This window comes from Mustela lutreola, chromosome 9 (genome assembly GCF_030435805.1).
Source record: "Mustela lutreola isolate mMusLut2 chromosome 9, mMusLut2.pri, whole genome shotgun sequence".
In the NCBI taxonomy this organism is placed as follows: domain Eukaryota; kingdom Metazoa; phylum Chordata; class Mammalia; order Carnivora; family Mustelidae; genus Mustela; species Mustela lutreola.
Genome location: NC_081298.1, coordinates 142,954,535 through 142,977,317, shown reverse-complemented (window position 1 = coordinate 142,977,317; position 22,783 = coordinate 142,954,535).

Sequence of the window (22,783 nt, the reverse complement as noted above, 5' to 3'; positions counted from 1 at the left end):
GGACATGCAGAGACACCTGTCTGCGATGCCACAGGACTGGCTGGCACGCCTCTCGTTCTGATACGCTCTCCCATCACGCCCCAGAAGCTCTCTGCTAAACCAGTGGTTTTTCACACCGTGTGCCTCCCTGTAAGGATTCTCCACATCACAACAGGAGCTCGGGGAATGTGGGAGGCCAGTCTGGTGGAGGTGAAGTTGGGACCCTAACCGTACCAAGCTTGCTTTTCTAAAATCTGATCCATAGATTGAATTTCTTAGAATTGCACTTGAAAAAAAAAAAAAGCACTCTGTCGCTTAAGAAATATTTGAAAACTAGTGTCTCAATGCCTGCTGTCTCCACATCCCACGCGCAAACATACGGGTGTGCGCACACTCCCGCGTATAGACGGGACGTATAGACTGTGTAGACGGACGGCGGGAGGCTACAGCAGGAATAACACCAGATCTATATTTTGCCATTTGGGGCATCTTCCTAGGGAACCTGGCCTCTTCATGACATCCTGCTGCCTCCGCCTCCCTGACCCTCCGGAATCACCTGCTGTCCAGCCCAGTCAGGCCAGTTCGCGGCCAAAAGAGGGCATTTCCGTGGGACAGGAGAGGCCGGTCTCCCTTGCTAAACCTACTTAGCGTGTGTGGACACTGCGCCACCTGTTGTACAGACAGGCTCTCAGGTGGGCACCGGTGTGTTACGGGGAGCTGTTTGCCCAAAAGAGCTCAAGTTCCCCTGAGTGACTGCGAGGGACTAAGCCGTTGTGCTCAGGAGAGAGCCTAGGGAGGGGACGCAGGACAGCAGGAAGGGAGGGGAGGCAGCGTGCGAGGTCGGGTTGGCCTGGATGGAGCGCGTGAAGCCGTGGACAACCTCAGCCCCGTCCCTGTCCGGCTGCCTGACCTGTCTGATTCTGGAAGGGTGTTGGTGTCTCTTCTCAGAGGCCACACCCTGTTAAAAGCAGCTTTGTCCATCTTCAGGCTGAGTGTCGCATTTTGGAAACTGTAAAGGAAGGAGCAGCCTGGTTTGAGTTGGGTGCCTGGCTTCCCCTCACTTTCAGTAAGACACGAGGGTCTCATCAGCTCACGGGCGGCCATGACACAGGCCCACGGTATTCGCTCCAATTTTTCACATATAACCCCAAGACTAACATGATCATGAAACTCCACTGTCTCCTTGATGACGGAAAGAGGATACCACAACAATGAGACTTAAGCAACTGTTCCAAAAGGGCATGAATGGATCATGTGAGCCACACGGACAGCATGTGGCCAAGGGAAAGGTACGGGGGTAACACGCCTGACTCCGGAAATTCCCTGCGATGTGTCTTCAATACCCAGCAGCCATACCTGTCCCTCCGTGGCGAGCAGGTCGATTTTCCAACACGAGGACCAGCAGGGATCGTTGTAAGGTGTTGGTGCCAGACGCCTCTCCCAGTGTGGGTCATTTTGGGGAATCCGCGTGGGGCGTCGTGCAGGACTGGCGACAGACAGCGTGTCTCTGTTCCCCAGCTTTACCACCGGGTAGCAAGACACCGCTGTCACAGTCCTCAGTGGCCATTCCGAATCCTGTGTCACCGGGGACGAGAGAACACCTGTTTTACGCTCTCTCCTAGGGAGTCCTTCCCTGTTCACCGACACGTTTCCAACTTGTGTGTCTTTAATGCGTGTTTGATAAATACAAACAAACAAAAGGTAAGCTTGCTATCGCACACACCCAGCTTCTGTTAATCTGCTTAACAGCAGAGAGGGTCAGAGAGACCTAATAGGTACAGAGATGGTGAAATCACAAAAAACAGGAATTAGGTAGATAAATGTGTGTGTGTGTGTGTGTGTGTGTGTGTGTGTCTGCATGTCAGTTTATCCCAAATGTTTTCTAATCGTGACTCACTTGAAAATTATTTTAAATAAGCTAAAGAAAATTTAGTGAGGTCATTCTTATTAGAGCATTTAGGAGAAGGGGTTGTGAGATGTGACCCTCATGGGCTCTACTACATGGGAACTCATTGATTGTCAAACTTCCACAGTTAAACCTTTGCAGTTGACAGGAGACTTCCGATTTCCAGTGTCCGCGTGCTGTTAGACCCCGTCAGTGAATCCGGCTCGACGAGGACTCATCCTTTCAAATTCCTTCTAGGTTCCTTTTTTATTTAAATTATTATTCTCTAAGTATTTATTATATATTTGGAAACTCACAGAAAGACCTTTGAAAATAAGATTTTTTTTCCACAAAATGTAGGCAAAAGTTCCATTTACAGAAACATTCTTATGGCTAAGATGACACATTCATAGTCATTTGTAGAAAAAGTAAATAATGTTACCTTTAATTATGACATTTTAAGTATAATATCTATCTGTGTAGGGAATATTTATACACGGATAGTTTTAAAGATTTAATGGAAAGAATATACCTATTTTCCCTTCATTTTGTCAAAAAATTAAAATATATGTTTAGAGCTTGGAGTATTGTTTGGGTGGATGTTCTCAGTATGCTGATTTGTGACACTTTTATCGAAAAAATAAAACTACTCATTAAATGCTGTTTCTCAGAAAAAAATGGGAACTCAAGTGAAATAGTGGTGATGATCATATGTTAAAGCGGCTGTTTATGGATGAGCACAAAGATACAGAAGTCAAATGGGTATTGCTTTTCATCCACTTGAAAGAAACGACCCCCGACCCCCATACAAGACATCCATATAAAACGGGTGCTCAGAAATAGATTTACTTGGCTCCAGATTCTCGTGCCTGTAGTTTTTATTCAGCTATTTAATTTTTTATGACAGTATAATGCTTTAGTTTTAATATAATATCAGTGTTCTAGTGACAACTTCCATATTCTTAAATACAAATTCATATTTTAAGTCTTTTATCTATTTATGGATAGCCTACTATAGCACTTGGAGAATAACAAAAATGTACCTATCAATTGTGAAATTTTTTCTATGCCTCTAATTCCCTGAATGTCAATAATAGATCCCAGGAAGGTTTAAAATGTGTAATATTGACCCAATTTCAAGACTTCTAAAAAGCAACCTGCTTTTTTGGCCAGATATGGATAGTGCTGGCTTTGGAGATTCCCCTGCCTCCCAGACCTTACTAAAACACTTCATAGTCTGCTAAGCATTAACGTGAGAAAGGGTAATGGCTTTTTTGGAGCCGTTATAATCTATCGGGTCAAAGCATGTTTCATTGATAAGATAATTTTGCTTATCCTGCAGTCATGGAGGTCTGCAGATCAGGCGAGACACCCAGAGCCTTATGAAATATTTAAAAAGGCCCTTCCTCCGTGCACACATAAACAAGCCTTCCCAACCCAGTGGCTCAGGCAGCTTTAAGTGTTAAGCCCGGGAAGGTAGGGAAAATGAATAAAAGGGATAATGAAATGAAGCAGAGAGATTCCGGATGGAAGAAAGAAAGGGGTAGCACGTCTGTCAACGGATAACGCTCCCGTCAATTCATGTTGTTTCCAGAGTTGTTAGTAAGTCAGCCTGACTGATGGTCGCGGGACGGGGTGGCCGGAGAGGGCCGGGGAGGGTGTAGTCCGAGCACAGTCCAGGTCTTCATGCTTTGCTTGAGAAACACTCACAGGGACCCTGAGACTTAGGGCGCTAGATGCTTTCTTCAAGGGCATGCCTTTCTGAGCCATCACATTAGTGCAGCGATTTCTAAAAGAGAGAGAGAAAAGATCATTTAACAAGTCCATTTTTGTGAAAATCATACCAAAGCGGGAACGACCAGGATGCTTTCTCGCTGATTCATACTCTCCATGCTTTGCGGAGAGAGAAGCAGTCGAACCAGCGGTCTCTGTCTGGCCATCGCTGCCCTGACATTCAGCCTGCCCCTCGGACCTGGGCTGACGGGTGTTTTGTCTCAGGCAAGGAGATAGCAAAGACACCCAGCACCTATGGGATAGAGGCTGCTTGAGGTCTGCCTGAGGATGGCTTGGTTCTGTCTATGATTTCTGGGCTTTGAAAAAGCAGCCAACCAGACTTCTCCAAGGCCATGATTACCACTGTCGGTCTCTCTTCTTGTCAAATGGAGATGGGAGATACTCCAATTCCAGGGTCTGGTTTTCAGAAGGGTGCTCTTGGCCGCCCTCCCCTTCCCGGCCCCCCACCACCACCCCTACCCTCCCTCGGCATTCGTTCTCGGCCGGCCTTCGTATGATAAAAGAAAGATGCCGTGCAGTGTACATTCAGTCAGATTGTCAGTGTGTCCACACACATTCTGTCTCTGTTCAACGTCCCGTGACAACAAGGTGAGGCGGCAGAGGTTGTTGGAACAGCTGCTGCCTAAGCTGGAAATCCCAGGCATTGAGCACCATCTGTCTATACATTCACAACCGTATACGAGGGCCATCTATCAGAGGGGAGCCCTGCAGCTGCCTCCCCATCAGGCCCGCTTCCTTCCTCTGCTCTGAACAATGAGAGCGGGCTCTTCACTCTGAGCCACACAGAATGGCTGATTTGATTAAGTCCCCAACTCTCATTATGCTAGGTAGGGGTGTAGAATTTCAATGATGATCCATAATGCATGACCAGTTCGTCGCCATGGCAACATAAATTCAAGGTTACTAGCTCAGACGCATAATTGGGTGTGCATTGAGCGCTGAAGACGGGCTGTTAAAATTCTTGTCATAGAAAAGTAGCATCCATCATACTGTCTGAAATTGCAAAGTACTCGTAATCAGACAGAAAAATCCTTGGAGAAAAATGTTAATAAAATAACTATTACAGTCTAATAAAATTATGAAGTTTAACCACTTTGGTTTTTAGAGTATTTCGGGTAGGAAGGATGAAGCAGACACCTCATTAAACACCAGAGATTCAGTCGAACCTCCCCCACCAGTATTTGCTGTGAAATATGGACCTACAGAATTTGGGGTCTCAGTATGACTGATTGATCAAAATAAGCCCCGCATAACAAAATACACCACCGCACACACATTTGTTTCATTTTTTACATTTCCTATTGGATTTTTCTTTTCTGTAAGAATATTTCCTTAATAAAATGCTCTGGGAAAACTAAATCTACTCCTTTGCTTTAAAATGCTGAAAATTAAATTATGCATGCTATTTGTTGTATCTCCCAAAGTAGAGACATAAAAGCGAAGGTGGTGGCAAGAAAACGAAAAAGAGTCAAAAAGAGATAAGACTATGTTGAATTATCAGCCCACCCTTCCGTGAATTCACTGTGCTGTTTATAAACACTCTGAGGAGAAATTTTACTGGAATGTATACGGCTAAGGAAAATCCCATACAAAATAAAACGCGTGCTCCACAAGAGGATTTCATCCTGGACCAAAATAATTATGGTAATTACTTGTTTTGGTGTCTGGCTTTGCCAATGAAGTAGAACCAGGCACAGAGTTATAAATGAGCCCCACACAAATGGCTGAAAATTAAGCTCAGGGTGTTCTTAAGGGGCCACATCACGGCTCATTGAAGATTCCCCCCACCCGCCCCTTGTTCCTTTGATGGAGTCTAACCCGTGTTTCATGGCGTTGTTTCTTTGGATTTTACGTACGAGATGTTCTGCTCTAGATATTATTTATTACAGTTTTTCCTTACATCAAAATGACAAAATCTAAATGTATATATTTTTGTAACCGCACAACCCAGGGTTGCATTTTTCTTTTTCTTTTCTTTTTTTTTTAAAGACTGATCTGCCCTTTGTTACCGAGCTTCAGCTTTTATTTAATTCCGTTGAAAAAAACTTAGGATTCACTGACTTAAAGGATAAGAGAATTCTTGCCAAATGAAAGCAGACGCGGCCACATGACCATGGAAACAGCGCCGAGCTCTCGCGCAGACCTCGCAGGAAGTGAGGTTTAATTGCTTCTGCCTTTCTCTCTACACTGAGCCCTCTCACACTCAGACTGTTTTCTTCTCCATCTACCATCCGGGATATGCACAAAAGCAGTTATTTTTCTTGGTATCATATCTGCCATCATTATAAAATAACTAAAATAATAGGTAAGGGCACAGATAAAACTAATTTTCAGGCAGCTGACATCATTTTAAATGCATCGTTTATCTTATAGGATTTCAAGTACTGCCCTCAATTTTCTGCAAAGCCAAGGGGGAATCAGATGATTTTTTTTTTAAGTGAATAACAGAGATTTATTTATTTTTAACATCACATCCCCAGGACCTTTGCAAATTTTAAAGTAGAAAATAAGAAGAAAAAAAAAAAAAAAAAGCAAAGCAAGAATCAAAATCAGATGACCTAATTCAGAATATAGATGTAATTTTATATATATTTTTTTTACATTGTGTTTAATCATACTAATGGCTGTGTCCTTTGGATTTTTTTTTTTTTTTTTTTTTTTTTTAATGAAGGTACTTTGTGTGGTGCAGTTTCATTTGAAATATGAAGGGGTTTCTTGTCTGAAAGGGCTTGCTTACAAAAGTCACATCTGGAAGTACATTCAGATCCAACGGCACACATGTAACTCCAATTAACATTACGAATGCTAAGGAAAATATACCGCCAGCCGGCGGAGGGGGAGGGGCGGAAAACCAGAGAAAGAGGTTTGTGTCTCTGATTTAAATACAAGTGACTTTATGGAGAGCACCAGCATGTGGTCAAATGGACTCCTATGGTGGAAATGCATTGGCTCTCAAGGCAGAAAAACATTTCTGATTTGGTGTTTACTGAAGTGCGTCCATAATCAGAAGCAAATCCTGAGCTGATTTACCTGCCCTGGAATGAAATCCCAGCAAACTGCAAAGGTGTGAGTCTGATTTAGTTTCCAGAGTCTTTAGGATCATTTAAAGCTTTCAATTTGAGGAGTTAGGCTTTCGGATACTTCAATATACATATCTGTATGCATTGGCACTAATATACACGGATTCACAACATACTGTTGATTCTTATTAAGAACCCCTTAGGCTGTATACACTTGTAAGAATGACAACAACAACAACAACAAAAACCCACCCCATTTTTAATTAGAACAAAAGCTTAAGCATCAGAAACACGGATTTCATTATCACCAAAATCGCCATATTTTTGAGAACTCTTTAAGAAAAAGCCAATCATGTTTTCTAGTGTTAGATCAGAGACAATGAGGATATTACAATATGGATGTTGTATGCCCATTGTGCCTCAACATCTTTATAAAAAATACAAAATTACAATTTGAAAATATGCTGCAGTTCCTTTCCATCTTCAACAAGCTACAATTTGATACTAGTCAATCTTCCGAAGTCTGAAATGACTCTGAAATGAGTACATGATAAGTATTTTGGAATAATAATGTATCAAAACTCTCAATAAATTGCGAGACCGTGAGATAAATATTCTCCCCGTGCAGAAATGAGGAGAGACTTGTAGCCGTCTCTAACATAACGTCTCTGCATAACGTCTCTGCCTAACGCTGCTTATGCAAAAGACACAGGCAGGAGAAAGAGTGGACCAGCCAACGGGCTGCTCCCCTGATCAATTACATCCACTTGCCGGTCAGGTCTTCTTCCCATCATTTTTCTCAGCAAATTGATTTTTATTTGTAACAACTTCATATTCTGATGCCTTGCCCTTCATTAGTTAGCTTTGCAAACCTCAGGAAAAAAAAATAGCACTCATTATAGTTGGATATAATTCAGTTTTGAAAACCTGTATAAGGTGCGTTTTACGTTTTTTTATAGATGTGATAGACACTGGTACCTAGCTGATTTCTGTGAAGTTGCATTCTGGTGAGATGAGTTTTTAAAACCTTTTTAAAGTTCAGAATGAACATAAAATATGTATCTGAATGTGTACTCATGTGTAATTTATATATCGTAATTGTGTAATGTATGTGTGTCTGGTAAATCTAAGAACCTAGCTGTGCTTCCTTTCGTGCTGTGATGCTCATTTATAATTGCATCTGCCTTTTATTAATTCTATGGTAATTTGGCACAAGGTGGAGTGCGGCAGTGGGAAAATTAGGTTTGACTTATGTGTATCCCTGTTCTTCCCAGTTGTAGTTGAATGCAGGTGTGAGCAGTTCCTGATCTTTCATTCTTCCCGTGACTTTCAGAGCCATCTCTCCGGCGTGAGAGTCGGCCGTACTGGGAATCCCATCACCATCCACAGGACAGCTGCAGCGACAAACCCGGGTTAATACCCCGAATAGCTAACAAAATGCACCTGCTTATCATCTGAGAAAGCCATGATGGACAGGCATGAAGATGACCAACTCCAGCTCTGAGTTTTTAACTGAGTTTTTAAAAATCACCAAAAGACTACAAATATGTGATAATCTTGCCAAACCTATTATGGAAATCTATTAAGACTGATAATCAATGTATATCCCACAAGAGCTAATTAGATTTGTGAGAGTCATAAACCTGTGATCCAAAGGAAACGGACAACAGGGACCGCGATCTAGTCCGTACTTTCAGATCGTTCCCATACAAGAAAATTAACATTCAAAACCATTCTGAATCTAGTTGAATCACTAACGTGGAAAGACACTGTTAACATTTGACTCATAGAACTTTTGGTCTAGAATGGACTGTAAAAGGTCATCTGCGTGGGATCCTGGGTGGCTCAGTCTGTTCAGTGTCTGACTCTTGGTTTCTGCTCAGGTCATGATCTCAGGGTCCTGAGGTTGAGCCCATGTCGGGCTCCCTGGTGAGCGTGGAGCCTGCGTGGGGTTCTGTCTCTTTCCGTCCCCTCCTTCCCACTCATGCTGCTCTCCCGCTCACATAAATAAATAAAGAAAGAAAGAAAGAAAGAAAGAAAGAAAGTCATCTGCCTATGTCACATGTCGATTATTTGAACCTATTTGAGCACCTGGGTGGCTCAGTCTTTAAGCCTCTGCCTTCAGCTCAGGTCATGATCCCAGGGTCCCGGGATGGAGCCCCACATCGGGCTCCCCACTCAGCAGGAAGCCTGCTTCTCCCTCCCACACTCCCACGGCTTGTGTTCCCTCTCTCATTGTGTCTCTCTCTGTCAAATAAATAAATAAATACAATCTTTAAAAGATCAATAAAATCTTCCAAAACTGACCCTCTAATTTGTATATGAACATGTCTAGTGTTTAAGAACTTATGATTCCTTAAAGAAATCCATGATTGTCTTTATACCAAGCTGAAATCTGGAATCTGTCTCCCAAGCCGTCCGTTAGTCAAGCCAACTTCTCCCTCTTGACACCACACAAAATAAAGCTAACATGTCTCATACTCCACCATCCTTCTCAGATTTGAGGAAAACACCATCCTCTCTTACTGAAATGAAACAATTCAATGTCTTCAAATGTTCTTGGTCTGATGTGGAAGTCCTAAGAATACAATTTTAGGATGAACACATTGGAAACAGCCAACAGATACCATCATATATGGAGATGCGTTATGTCAGATTTGATCTGTTTTTATTTTTTTCACAAACCAAACCAAAATAAATACTAAATATTAGACAGTTTACTTCTTAATGACGTAGGAAGATGAGTTGTAGACCAAACAAATGAAGATGATTTCTGATTAATGAAAAATCGACTCCATCATGTAAATACATTTTTCTATTCTTCCGTCCACGGCCCCCACTCTCTGGCTCCCTATCTGCTGCCCCAAAGGCCCCCACCAGGGAGTCCAGGGCCTCACATGCAAACACAACCATGCTCCCTGTTTCAAAGGAAAAAAGGGCACGTCCACAAATGGATTGCACTAGAAGTATTTTCGTGAATTTATGCTATCACCTCTCCTTCGCAGAATTTATTTGCCAGTGGCTGAACCTTTGGGAGCCATGTTTGAAGCAGAGGTCATGGGCAACATCTGGAACAGTGTAGACCCTTAATAAGATGTGATCTCTGTGTTCACCAAGGTTGAGTGTTTGATTAGGTGTATGACATTCTCCAGAAAGCCCTACTACCGTTTCCTTTACTGAACCATACAATATACTATATGCAGACATTGTACAACTTGCACCTAAATTTTGAATCTGTTACAAATAAAACTTCTGTCATTGCTGCAAAGTGAAGTCTTAGACTTAAATGCACAGGCACATGACCTTTTACACGACCGTAGGCACCGAATCGTCCCCTTCTTCCTCCCACCAGATCCCGTAACACTGTCCTGGAATTCTGTTCCTCTCTCCTGCCTTGCTCACTCAGTGAGGATGAAGATGGTCTTGGGGTCCCCATGGGCTTCTTAGCCCCGATCATAGTGCCTAGAATACACTAGCATCTGCGTGATGTTGGAGAATGAAGGGAATGTGATTGAAATCATGCAGGTTCTGAGAGCACCCCAATTCCACAACTGAAAATGCCCGCACACCATGAGTCATCCACTGTTTCGTGTGTGTGTGTGCGCGTGTGTGTGTTTTCTTCTCTCTCCTGAGGGTCTTTCCACAGCACTGTTCTGAACGAGTTGCCGAGAAGTTGCCGAGGGACACTCCTACGGAAATGCACTCTGCCACGACCTGCCTCCCACCAGCGTTCTGATGCAAAGTGAAGCTGGAATCTGCAAAAAGCCTCAATGGAACCATAATGATCTTCAGCATTTCCAAGGTCAGGCAGAGAGCAGGAGAGAAGGTTTCCAGCAAGATAAGAGGAGGGGGCTTGCCCGCTAAGGTGTTCTGCAGTTGTCGGAACATGGAAGAAGATTAACAATTCCTGTTCAGACTAAGCCTTGTGGGCTAGTCCAGGGCACTGGGGCTCATGTGCTCTCTCTGAAATAGCTTCCTTGTGTCGGGTTGCATCCAACAGTATGAGGGTATAACTGAAGGAAAAGTTCTACCTTCCCAGTCTCCCCTGAACATCCTGTGTCAGCCAGGGCTCAGATCCCATGCTGGGTTACGAGAGAATTCACAGTGAATTGGGGATACAAGAGACACACAAGCGATTAGACGTTCGAGTGTGTAAGAGCTACTGAGGGAGTAAGTGCCGGGCCGTGTGGCAGCAGATAAGGAAGCAAAGAGCCAAGAGTCATGCTAGGTATGGGAGAAGGGCGCCACGTGAGCACCCAAGCCAAAGGCAGAGGCCGGGAGGTAGACCCCCAGACAGACGCGCAAGGACAGACACGTGGAGGTGCAGAGAACGGGCCGCCTCAGAAGTGACTCTTCCTGAGTTCATCCGGACTGGAGGGCGGGGCGGGCAGGAGAGCCAGTGTCAGCGGGGAGACGGGGCGGGGTGGGAACCGGAGAGGTCTGGGGACCGCAGGCCCAGCAGTGAGGGGCTGGGAATGCTGTTAGGACCCTGTTTGTTCGTCGTTCCAGCAGGATCGGGGTCCCCCACTGCATGTCCAGCAGGACTGCTGAGCAACCGGCCTGGTCTCTCCATAACGGGGAAGAGCGACAATCAAGTCCCCTGGTGTGGAGGCTGCTTGCCCCAAGGCATGCTCCTTTCAGACATTGATGCAAATGTTTTTGTCAACTTAATCCTGAAAGGCTTGAAATCTTGAAAAAAGATGGTACTGACCAAACGACCTCTAAATTCCCTCCAGTTTCAACAATTTCCGAGTCTTAGTGACTGGCCCATAAATAAAACAGCAGGGACTTCCCCGCATGCGGGCCGCCTCGCCCGTCTTGTCTCCGTATTGTTCCCTTTGCTGTATGTGTGAATCTGAAAGCCTTAGTCTCAGAACTACAAATGTCTTCAGCCTTCAAAAATGTTCTCTAGGACTGAGAAACTGAATCTAAATAAAATTATTCCCTCCTTTTCTTTTGCTTCTGAAAACGTGCAGCGAACCACGCGTGCTCACAGAAGTTGGCACTTGGGTCGGTCTAGTTTCCTGTGAATTGACGGGGTTTGGTCTACCGAATATCTGGTAGGAATGGTTTTCTAATCAGCGAAATCCCCAGGAGCATGTGTGTCCTGCAAATAATTTTGCTACAGGGATTATGGAAATAATGTTCTTTTTATTCTGACACGCAGTTGTTCTTAGTTCACAGTCCGGTGAACTGGCATGGAGTTAAATTCAGGTTTTCTTTAAGGGTTATTAATAGTAGCCTACAAAATTAATAACCATACCTTGTACTAATCTAGCACCTCTCAAAGCATATTATCTCAGCTTTCTTATCTCATTTTCCCTCACAGCATCCGTGTGAGGAACGGCCATAGCAGATCAGGGAGCTGGAGGAAGAGTCACATTACCCAGATGGTCAGCCCCCAAAGATGCGGCTTACCTTAAAGCCCAGGTCTTAGCAAATGATTCTCTTCCCCAAAGAGCATGCTACACAAGAAAGGTATATTCTTTGTTTGCACATTTCTTGACACACTTTGGCCTCCATGAGGAATTTTTCAGTCCCAAGGTGACTCATCCTCAGAATATCTTAGCTGATGTTCCTTATGAAACTCACAAGAACGGCTTACGGAAAAAAAAAAAAAAAAAAAACAAAAAAAAACCATAGTGTTTACATCGCTATGTCCCAATTAAACAATCTGTGCCTGCTGTCTTCTACAGGACAACTGTCATTTCCTATAGAAGACTCGAGGCTTAAATACTGTAATTAGAGATCAATTACTCAGTCAATAGTCACTGAATGCCTATGAGCCTGGGAAGGAGCTTTCCAGAAGCCTCCTGCAGACCTCAGTATGGAAGGAGGGCTCCTCTCCTTGTGTGTGCCCCCGGGGCAGCAGGAGCCCGGCCACAGTGGTCAGCTCGTTTTTTTCTCTCTGTAACTATTCCTGAAGTGGTTCCCTTTCATTATTAACTTTAGAATGCATATAAAAAGCCTTAGTAGAGAAATGAAATTTTACAATGTCCTAAATAACTAGAACATAAAAAACATAAATTATGATTTAAAAGTATGTATCTAGGGGCACCTGGGTGGCACAGTCAGTTGAGCATCTGTCTCTTGGTGTCCACTCAGGTCATGAACCCAGGGTCCTACCGACCCTGCGTTGGGCTCCACACTCAGTAGGGAGCCTGTTGGAAGCCTCTTTCACTCTACCTCTTCTCTGTCTCTCTGTCTCTCTCTAAAAAATAATAAATAAATAAATCTTAATAAAATGATCATCTAGAAGCTTGAGTGTGACTCTGGCATTAGTATAACTAAGGTTATACTAATAACTATAATACTATACTATACTAATAACTATAATACTATAACTGAGGTGCTGGTGTCACTGTTAACTACGGGGCCTAAGATAAATATTTCAGCCCGTTCCTGGCTGAATCTTACGGTTCTTCTATTAAACAATTCTGAACAGTTAGTGATTTTCTCCACTGTAACCTGGTCCCTATTCATTGGCAATTTCCTTATGTGAGGGCAAGTATAAATTGCACAAAAATTTCAATCTCTCCATGCAATTGTTACGAGGATAGATTTTAGAATGCAAGGTCCTTATTTAATTTTCTTTGACAAAGTTGCCTATATTTCATGTCATGGTTGTGGGCTACTTGGGAGGATTGAGAAGTGGGATTCTCCTCAGGTCAGTAGATTTACTAGTTATAGAAACCATCGAAGTCCAGGAATTCTAGTCTCCCTTACAAGCCAAAGGGATACGTTTTATGCGCTCTTTGAGGAAATAAGAGAAAAATTCCAAGTTGCGTTTTCACTGAAAATCCAAAAAGTGAATCAAATAAAGGGTTGAAAACTATCCTGTTAAATGGTGGGCTATAATTATTGAGGTGGGAGAAACTTCTTAAACAAGTACAAAATCCTTGACTAATAAAGACATTGACCTAGTTGACTAAATTTTTTTAAAAAGTGACTGTTTGGGAGATAATATTTAAGATGTATGGAACAGATGATACTTAATACCTGATGAGTTTAAAGCCATCTATGCACAAAGACCAACAAAGAATCATTGTGCAGACAATAAGAACAGGAAGTTTACAGAGGGAAAAAGCACAGAAGAAAAAATATAAGCATGTAAAAGTATATTCAATCTCTTCAGTAGTCAGGATAACACCAATTAACAAAATAAGAAGACACAAGTTATTTGCCCAACAGTCTTCTAAAAATTAGCATCTTTGGCAATGGCTAAATTGGGATAGGTATACAAAAAATTAATGCTGTTAAGGAAGCTAATTTTGTGCCACCTTTTTAGATACCATTTTGGGCTCATTGGTTAAAAACATAAATGTCCTCATTTTTGAACAATAATTTTCTTTTTAGCACCTATTCTACAGAAATATTGGCAATTATGTATATAAGAACATATTTGAAAGAATGTTTAACAACATTTTTTGTAAATGCAAAGAGCAGTGAACAATGAAAACCATTGAAAGGGAAAGTGCTCACAAATGGAATATAGTTAATGGTAGATGTTTAAAAGGAGTATAGAGCCCTAAGAATTAAATGACAACAAAACAATAAGGAGGAAATGGGTGTCATAAGGCAGAACAACACCAGGACAGACAATATGGCCAGAAATAGTACACCTCACACAAATTCATGTTGAAAGCAGCGAAGAAACAAACTGATACTAATTAAAATGTTGGTGATGTAGAAGTTAAATTTGGCTAGTTGTCTTAGAGTCCAGAAAGGATGCACATTCACAGATAAAAAGAAGAAGGACTTAATATCTAGGTGATTGGAGTTCACAAAGAAAAAAATCTGAACAACTGAAATGGAAATATTAATTTAAAAAATAACAGAAGAAAACTTCTGCTGATGAAAGCATCATCAGCCCTGGGTGTACTAAAATTTCTAGTTCAAAATAATTCAGCAGAAATTTATCCCAGTTTGCCACATCCTACAAAATACTCTTAATATTCCCAATAGTAACTGCATCAGCAGATCCTTCTCAAAATTGAATGTCATTAAAGATTTAAGATCTTTCAGTTATCAGTTGAAAGTGAAGTTGCTAAAATATAAATTTCGGTGGTCTAATAAATTTGTAAGAAAGTCAGCCAGAAAGATCTGGTAATCAAGTTCTCATATTAATGAAACATAAGTTACTCTATTACATTATATGCTTATGACAGTAGAAAATTCATTTCTGCAGTTTATAAATTTTGTCACTCATGCATCACCACTACAACTATTACCTTTTTATAGATAATAACATATTTTAACCAATTTTAAAAGGAAAAAGCTTTGGGATACCTCGGTGATGCAGTCAGTTGAGCAACTGACTCTTGATTTCAGCTCAGGTTGTGATCTCAGTATCATGAGATCGAATGCTACATCAGGCTCCAGGTGGGAGTCTGCTTAAGGTTCTCTCCGTCCTAGGCCTCTGGCCCTCCCCCTTCTCTCTCTACGTAAAATAAATAAATAAATATTTTTAAAAATTAAAAACTAAACAAAGCAAAACAAAAACAAAACAGAAAATACTTTATAACTCAGTACCTTTCATGGCTCTTCCTCCTGCTTTTTGACCAACAGCCCTACATTTTTATTTTGTACAGAGACCCACCTACCCTTGAGAAAATATTTTTATAAGAATCAAAGGATATTAATAACATTAAAATTAGATTCAAACACCAGAGCAGATGATAGGACTGTCACCTACTCTACAGTGCAAAGACACACGCATGTGTGCACACGTGCATGCACACACACACACACACTGGAGCTTAAAGTACATTTATTAATAGGTAAAATCTCTACTCCTGCAATCTACTTACAAAATGAAGAGACATACTGAAAACTGAGTGGTAACAATTTTTATCAAAAGGTTAGTAACTAGGGCTGCCTAAGTGGTTCAGTTGATTGGACATCTGCCTTCAGCTCAGGTCATGATCCCAGAATCCTGGGATGGAGCCCCACGTTGGGCTCCCTGCTCCGTGGAGAGCCTGCTTCTCCCCCCGCTTGCTACTCTGTCTAATTGTTCTCTCTCTCTATCTCACTACCAAATATATAAATAAAATCTTTAAAAAAAAAATGTTAGTGACCAAAGTATGAGAGTTACAGCCCTGGTTCCCCACGGGGGAAGTGGTGGCTGAGTGAGATCATCTTTCCACCTGTTTGAAGTATGGATGCCTCTTGCCAGGAGACATCCTGATGCATTTTCCACTCAAACCTCACAATAACTCTTAATTAATTAGAATTAATTAAAATTCTTCTTAATTATTAATTAATTCTTAATTCTCTTGAATTTAGGTAAGACAGATAGTTTCCTCAAGGGAAAACAACTACTCAGGCACAGAGTGGGGGCTCAGACCAGGTTTTGGGACATTAAATCTAGAACATATGCTGTCGTCCCAGAGAGCAAAGCGAGGGCTGGCCTGTCTGCCATCTCTCTCAACATTCCACCAGATTCGGTGTCATGCCTGAGGCAGAAAACCATTTCAGAAAATTCTTTCAAAATATTTTCAGGTGAGCTTGGACCAAATTCTTACACATTTGCAAATTATCATACACATCTGTTTAGTTGGAGGGCCAGCTTGGGGGTAGACACTCATGTTCAACTTGGGGCAGGTTAGGAGTGAGGTGCTCTAGGGCCCATCCTGTCTGGCAAAACTGCTAAGCAGACGAAATGGATAATGGAATCCATACTGGCCTTGTTGATATTTTCCATAGTGAAGTAAGCTGAGTTTGCGAGATGCACACCCTGGGGGTAAGTATTCTTTCCCGAATACAGGAAGGGGCTCAGACCCAAGTGGGAGACACAGTCCAGGTGCATCTTATTATTGGCAGAGACCCTTCCCTCCTCCATAACCAATTAAGATGTTTCTATGAAAATAGAGAGCTCTTTAGTCAAATCAGATGTTCATTATTGAGTCAACTTATAATTACTTTCACTTACATTCTGAGTACAATTTTCTTAGTGGTAAAAGTGCAGTTTTAGCAGCTTTTCTGAATGTAACTGCTTCCCACTCTTATCACAAGATGAGATGCTGATCAGTATGATCTGGTTCTAACTCTACATTAAAGGGCAAGCTTTACTTTTTTTTTTTTTTTTTCCCTTGTGAATGAGCTCTCCCACACCAATTAATGATTGATAGTCTCAAAAAGAATAAAATCTCATGCATACTATATTGAAAGTACAAACATCTCCCCCATTAATTTAATAGCATTTACCTCTGTGCAGTGGAAGACGACAAAACCCAACAAACTCGCTCCATTTTGCCAGGGGCCAAGTCCTTGGAAGTCAAGGCAAAATGGCGGACTTCATTGTCAGTGGAGTGGAGTGGAGGACACCCTAAATCCCACAGGCTGGTCAACCGGAGGTGGTGCTAAGTCTGAATGCCCCACGCTCTTCCTGCATGATCTAATGGAACACATCCTTCCATTTCCATGGGAAACAAACCTTTTGTTTCAAAATAAAACAGACATCAGGTATTTTGAAAATCCTCTTAGTCAGCAGTAAAGCATTACAGAGGAACATGTGTATTTAGGAGTAAACCTCAGAAGTCGGTCTGAGGCTGATGCCCTTCCTACCTCATTCATATCCATATTTCAAGAACCTTAGCTGAGTTTGAAACAAGGTGTTTCTAATGTTTGAAACATGAGAGTGATGTGAAATGTGTTACCTCCACGTGAAGCTCAATGACAACTAATCTTTACACAGTCACTTGAGCATGGTGAAAATTCATGTTTATTAATTTTATTGGATGTTAGAAAAACACAAAGTGAATCACTGGGTTCACAAGGAATAAGGATTTAGCAGCTCAGGGCTACAAATGCCCTCACTTCTGCCTATCTCCATCCCCTAGGCCTATAACTGTGCATAGGCTTAAACAAGTGTAGGAGTGTGTAACACACTGCCTAAAAGTCACAAGTAAAACTGGCATTTTCAGGTCTTGCAACATAGATCAGTTTTCATACTTTCTCTCATTAGTACCAGCTAGTTAGAACGCCTCTGTGTAAAGTAGAGATTTTTTTAAAAGTTTGTATTGTGAAATTTTTAAACTTTTTATTTTGAGATAATACACATCCAGGAAAATCCACAAAGTATAAATACATAATTTAAACAAATCACCATGAATACCCATGTAATCATTACGAAAGCAAAGTATTAGAGGACATTGCCAAGATCCCAGGGGTCCTCCAACTCCTAACCTCACTTCTGGTTCTAACTCTGGTTCTAACTCTTCCCGACCATGCGCCCGACCTGACTCACACAGTCATGCCTCCCTTCCGTAGTTTATCTTCATATGACCCACACACCTGTCCCCAAATATCCCAGTTTAGCCTATTTTTGAACTTTATGGAAATGGAATTGTACAGCATGCATTATTTTGCTCTGTGCCTCTTTAATTCAACAATATATGTATTTTTTATTTAGTGGTAAGTAATGTAGACTTTGCACTCCTGTGTACTATTCCACTGTCTGAGTATTTCACAAGCTGTTAGCCCATTCGACTGATGATACGTGCTTGGGTTATTTCCGATCTTTGTTCCTTGTGGACCGTGCTGCAGTCCACACTCTCGTACATGCCCAGTGGCACAGATCCCTGATTTCGCTGCCTGCATGTTTTATCAGAAACATGGATTTGCCCAGGAATTTGCACAGGAATTGCTGCCACACGTGTGTGTTTTAGCTCCACAGAGACAACGGAGCTGTTCTTCCCCTGCAGAGCAGGATCTCCTGTTTCTCTAAGTCCTTGACCCCACTGGGTTTTGCCGCTTATTTTATGTTTTCAGGCTGTGGGCATGTATTATCTCGCGGTAATTTCAATTTCCGTTTTCTCAATGTTTATGAACATTGAACACCTTCTCACATGTTCTTTAGATATGTGTCTGACCCCCTGTGAGGTGCCTTTTTGGATCTTTTGCTCATTCTGCTCATTCTTCTGCTCGTCTTCTAAAAATCCTTATAATAATCACAAATTATGGGAGCTCATGAGCTACACATCATCTGCAGATCGGTGAGTGTCACAGATGTAATCGCCCCGTGGGTGGCTGGCTTAATGTCACTCTCTTTTTAATGCCCCCAGTCAATAAGTTGTCTACTTTTACCTTAGTTCAGCATTTCAGTCTTTTATAAACTCCTGTGCTTTTAAAACATATCTTACTCTATCTGAAGGAACGAAATTGTCCTGTACTAACATTTCACATTTTATATCATTTTATATCTTATTTTATTTATTTCACTTTAATTTTATGTGTTTTGTTCTTCCCCTTTCATTTAGGCGAACAGCCCACCTACAGTCAAATTGTATCTGAGATAGAAGTTCAAGCTCATGTTGCGTTGTGCATGGGTCCCCTATTGACTGAAACCCATGTATCAACAGGACCCTCGCTTCCAACCGGTCATTAAATCATCAGAAGTCTTGGTCAGACATCCCAGGGTCCACCCTGAGTGCTCCCTTCCTGCTCACTGGTGTATCCCTGGGCCGGACACCACACTGTACTGCTTTCTATACCTTCCTAAAAAGCTTTAACAGAAGACACATCACGATCTCCCAGATTCTTCTTGAGAGTGTGAAAATATTTTGGTTATATGAATTCTCATAATTGCTTCAAAATAATTTCATCAAGTTACCTCATATATTGTTTTTACTTTTGGGGGGTTTTGTTTAGGATTGCACTGAATACATGCACTTCAATATGGGAAGAATTAACATCTTCATGACGTGACACTATTAATTTTCCAGTGTAAAAACATGACCTACCTTTCCATTAGTCTAATATTATCTATGAAAGTTTACATTTTTCACTAAGAGATTTTGTACTTCATTGTTGTTGTTACAATTATCTCTCATCTTGTGAATTAGGGGATCTTCTTCTACATAGTACATTTCCCACAAGTTTATTTGTTACTGGTAGAGAAATACAGTTTATTTTTGTAATTGATTTTGTCAATTCTGGTAAACATCATGAATTCTTTGAGCTTTTTGCTAGATCCTTTCAGAGACTTTCCTTCAGAGCACACACATAATTACAGTTTTCTTTCTTCCTTCAGAATTATTTCTTCGTTTCCAGTTCTTGTACCTTTAATTGTTTTTTCTTTACTTAAAATACTAGAGAAAATTAATTTTTCATACTTAATACACTGGCTAAGAACTGTACAGTATACTGAAAAGAAATGGTGACAGAGGACATATTTCCTCCTCTGTTAGAACCTAAAGGAGACCCTCCAGCTCTTCAAATTAAACAAATTATGTGCTGATGTTCTGATAAACACCTTTTGTCAGTATAGGGAGTTCCTTTCTATTCTTAAATGCTGAGAGATTTTATTATGAATGGACATGATTTCATTGACTGTTGTTAAGAATCTCTTGAAATAACTATACCACGGTTCTCTTTTAATAACTGTTTTTGAGTTGAAATACACTGATTTGTTTTCTAATAATAAACTGATATTTCATTTTGGTATTAACTCAGTGAGGTCATAATTTGCATACTTTATAGTTAACCAAATAATACTTCAAGATTTTTTTTAATCACTATTCACTACAAAGATGACCTGTGATTTTTTCTCCTTTATTTCTCTAGCAGGTGAATTAGTTCATAAAATGAATTCTGGAAGAAATCCTGTACAATTAGAATTATATGTTTATTAAATAATTGGGAAAAACGTGGAGGTGAAGCCATCTTGACCTAAGGTTTTCTTAGTGGAAAGGATTTTATATTTTAGAAATTTAATGTTCTACAGCAAGGACTACTGGCATCTCCAGGGCTGTGGAGAGAGCAGTTGGGTGAGTTAAGTTTTTATAACATATTTTCTCTGTTCCATAAACTGTCTGTTCTATTGGCTTAAAGTTGTCCGTAATGTCATTTTATTATCTTTTTGATATCTGCCAATCCCCAGAGACGGATCTTTTTCATCCATGAAACTAGTCATTTGGGCCTTCTCTCTTCTGTTCTTGACTCGTCTCAACAGAGGTTACCAGTTTGAACTATTTTAAAGAACCACCGTTTAGATTTGTGTATCTTCTCTGTATTGGTTTTCTACTTTAATAACTTCTGTTGTGGCTTTAATTTTTTTCTTCTCCTCTACTTCTTACTTCCCTGAGTTTTTTTGGTCAACCTCTTTTTCTCTTAATTTTTTGAAATAGATGCTTGGTTCATTAATTTGTATACATTTATGTATGTATATATTTGAGAATATTCTTTAAGTACTACCTGAGTGATATTCCACAAGTACAGACATATATATTTTTGTTGTAGTTCAGTTCAAAATACTTTATTTCCATTATAATTTCTGCTTTGATTGATGGGCTGCTTAAAACTATATTTCTTAATTCCCAGTCATCCGTGTGTTCTGCTGTATCTTTTGTTAATTTGTTTGTTTATTTCCAACTTAATGGCACAGTTGTCAGAAAACATACTCTGTGTAACTTGAACCTTTTGAGACGTATTGAGAGTTGCTTTCTGGACCAGGATATGTTCAATTTTGGAAAAAATTATGCCGAGTATACTTGCAAAAGCAAATGGAGTTGATTGCGTTTACTTCCTCTCTCGCTCCTCCTCCTCCCCGCCCGCCTCCCTCTCCGTCTCGTTCTTTCCCTTTCTCTTTCCATTAGGCCAGATTGGCTACCTTTGTTTAAGTCTTCCTGTTATTAACATTTTCTTAGCTGGTTGTTCTTTTTCTTATTAAAGACGACATTGCAACATTCTCCGCCAATGGTAGTGGGTTATTTTACATTTACTCCTATAATTGTAAAAGTCTCTTCTTTTCATGTTTTGAGGCCATACGATTACACAAACCCATAAATTGTTGTATCCTCCCAGTAAATTGAATCTTTTCTCTTTTGGACCCTTCATTACTAACTCTTTATCTCTAGTACTGCTCTTCCATAAAGCTAATTTCGTCAAAGATGATATAGTTACCTAGGTTTCTTTTGATTGATATTTCCTTGCTATACCTTCTTATCTTTGCTTTTATTTTAACCTTGTGTTTGGGATATGCTTATGTTTTAGATGTGTTTCTCATAAGCTACCTACATTTGGAATTTTGTAGTTAGTCCCTTTGCTTTTAACTGGAGTTTCTACCTCTTGGTTCTTGCTTTTAACTGGAACATTTCGTTTGTAACTATAGTGATAGACTTATCAGATGTGGATCATTTCATGGAAGAACTCAAGTGGTGAGAAATTCTGAGTTCCACATTAAAAGATCATTCTGTACTGGATTTTCACAATATTCATTCACTATTGAGTTTCTACTTCAAGAACCCAGAAAAGCAAATTGAGGTTGGTGAAGACAATATTCTGTACTGGAAACCACTGTTCGTATTCGTTGACTCAAGGTAAGCATCACTGCTTACAGAAACCACCTCCACACTCCAGATTCTATAAGAATTCCACCTCCTCAGCCTTTTACATAGATGAGATAATAAAGAAATAAAGTTGAATTTATGCCTTATGGAATTTGGAAAGTAGATTATGTTGGGTACAATAAATATTTTAATCAAAACATCAGCAATTATCCAGGAGGCAAGATTAGCACTTTTTAGTGATGTACAGCAGTAAACACAAAAATAAATAAAACATGCATTTACAACTGTTCCTAGGAAACATTTCATTGGTGTATAGCTAAGAAGGAAAGTTTTGAGAATGGAAAATAATGTAGCCCAGATTCCATCTTTCCATTCAAGTTCACAAACACACAACCAATTGTTGGCCTGAAAGTTTCCAAGTTGTTGCATGACTGGGCATTTAGAGCCCTTAGCATGCTTGCATTAACAGCCACTCCAGCTGCAAAAAATAAAAATAAAAATTGGGTCTCCTTTGTTTTTTAAAGTAAATGATAGAAGCTGTAGAGATAGAGGAGTTTCATCCAAGGTGTGATTAATTTTAACACTGAAATTATTTTAGGATGCAGGGATGATCTTAGATATGCAGTACTCTCTAGAATTTTTGCAGACACTGTTCAAGCCTAGGGGGAGAAAGGTGAGCATGGCGTACACTGAGAATCGAAGCAGCTAAGAGGAAGGCAGATGCTTTGCTCCCTTCTTCCTCATGCTGGTTACGACATTCCTTTTCTTCCTAGAGGCAGTTGCCCTGTGTTCACGTAATTACGTTCCTGCTGGCA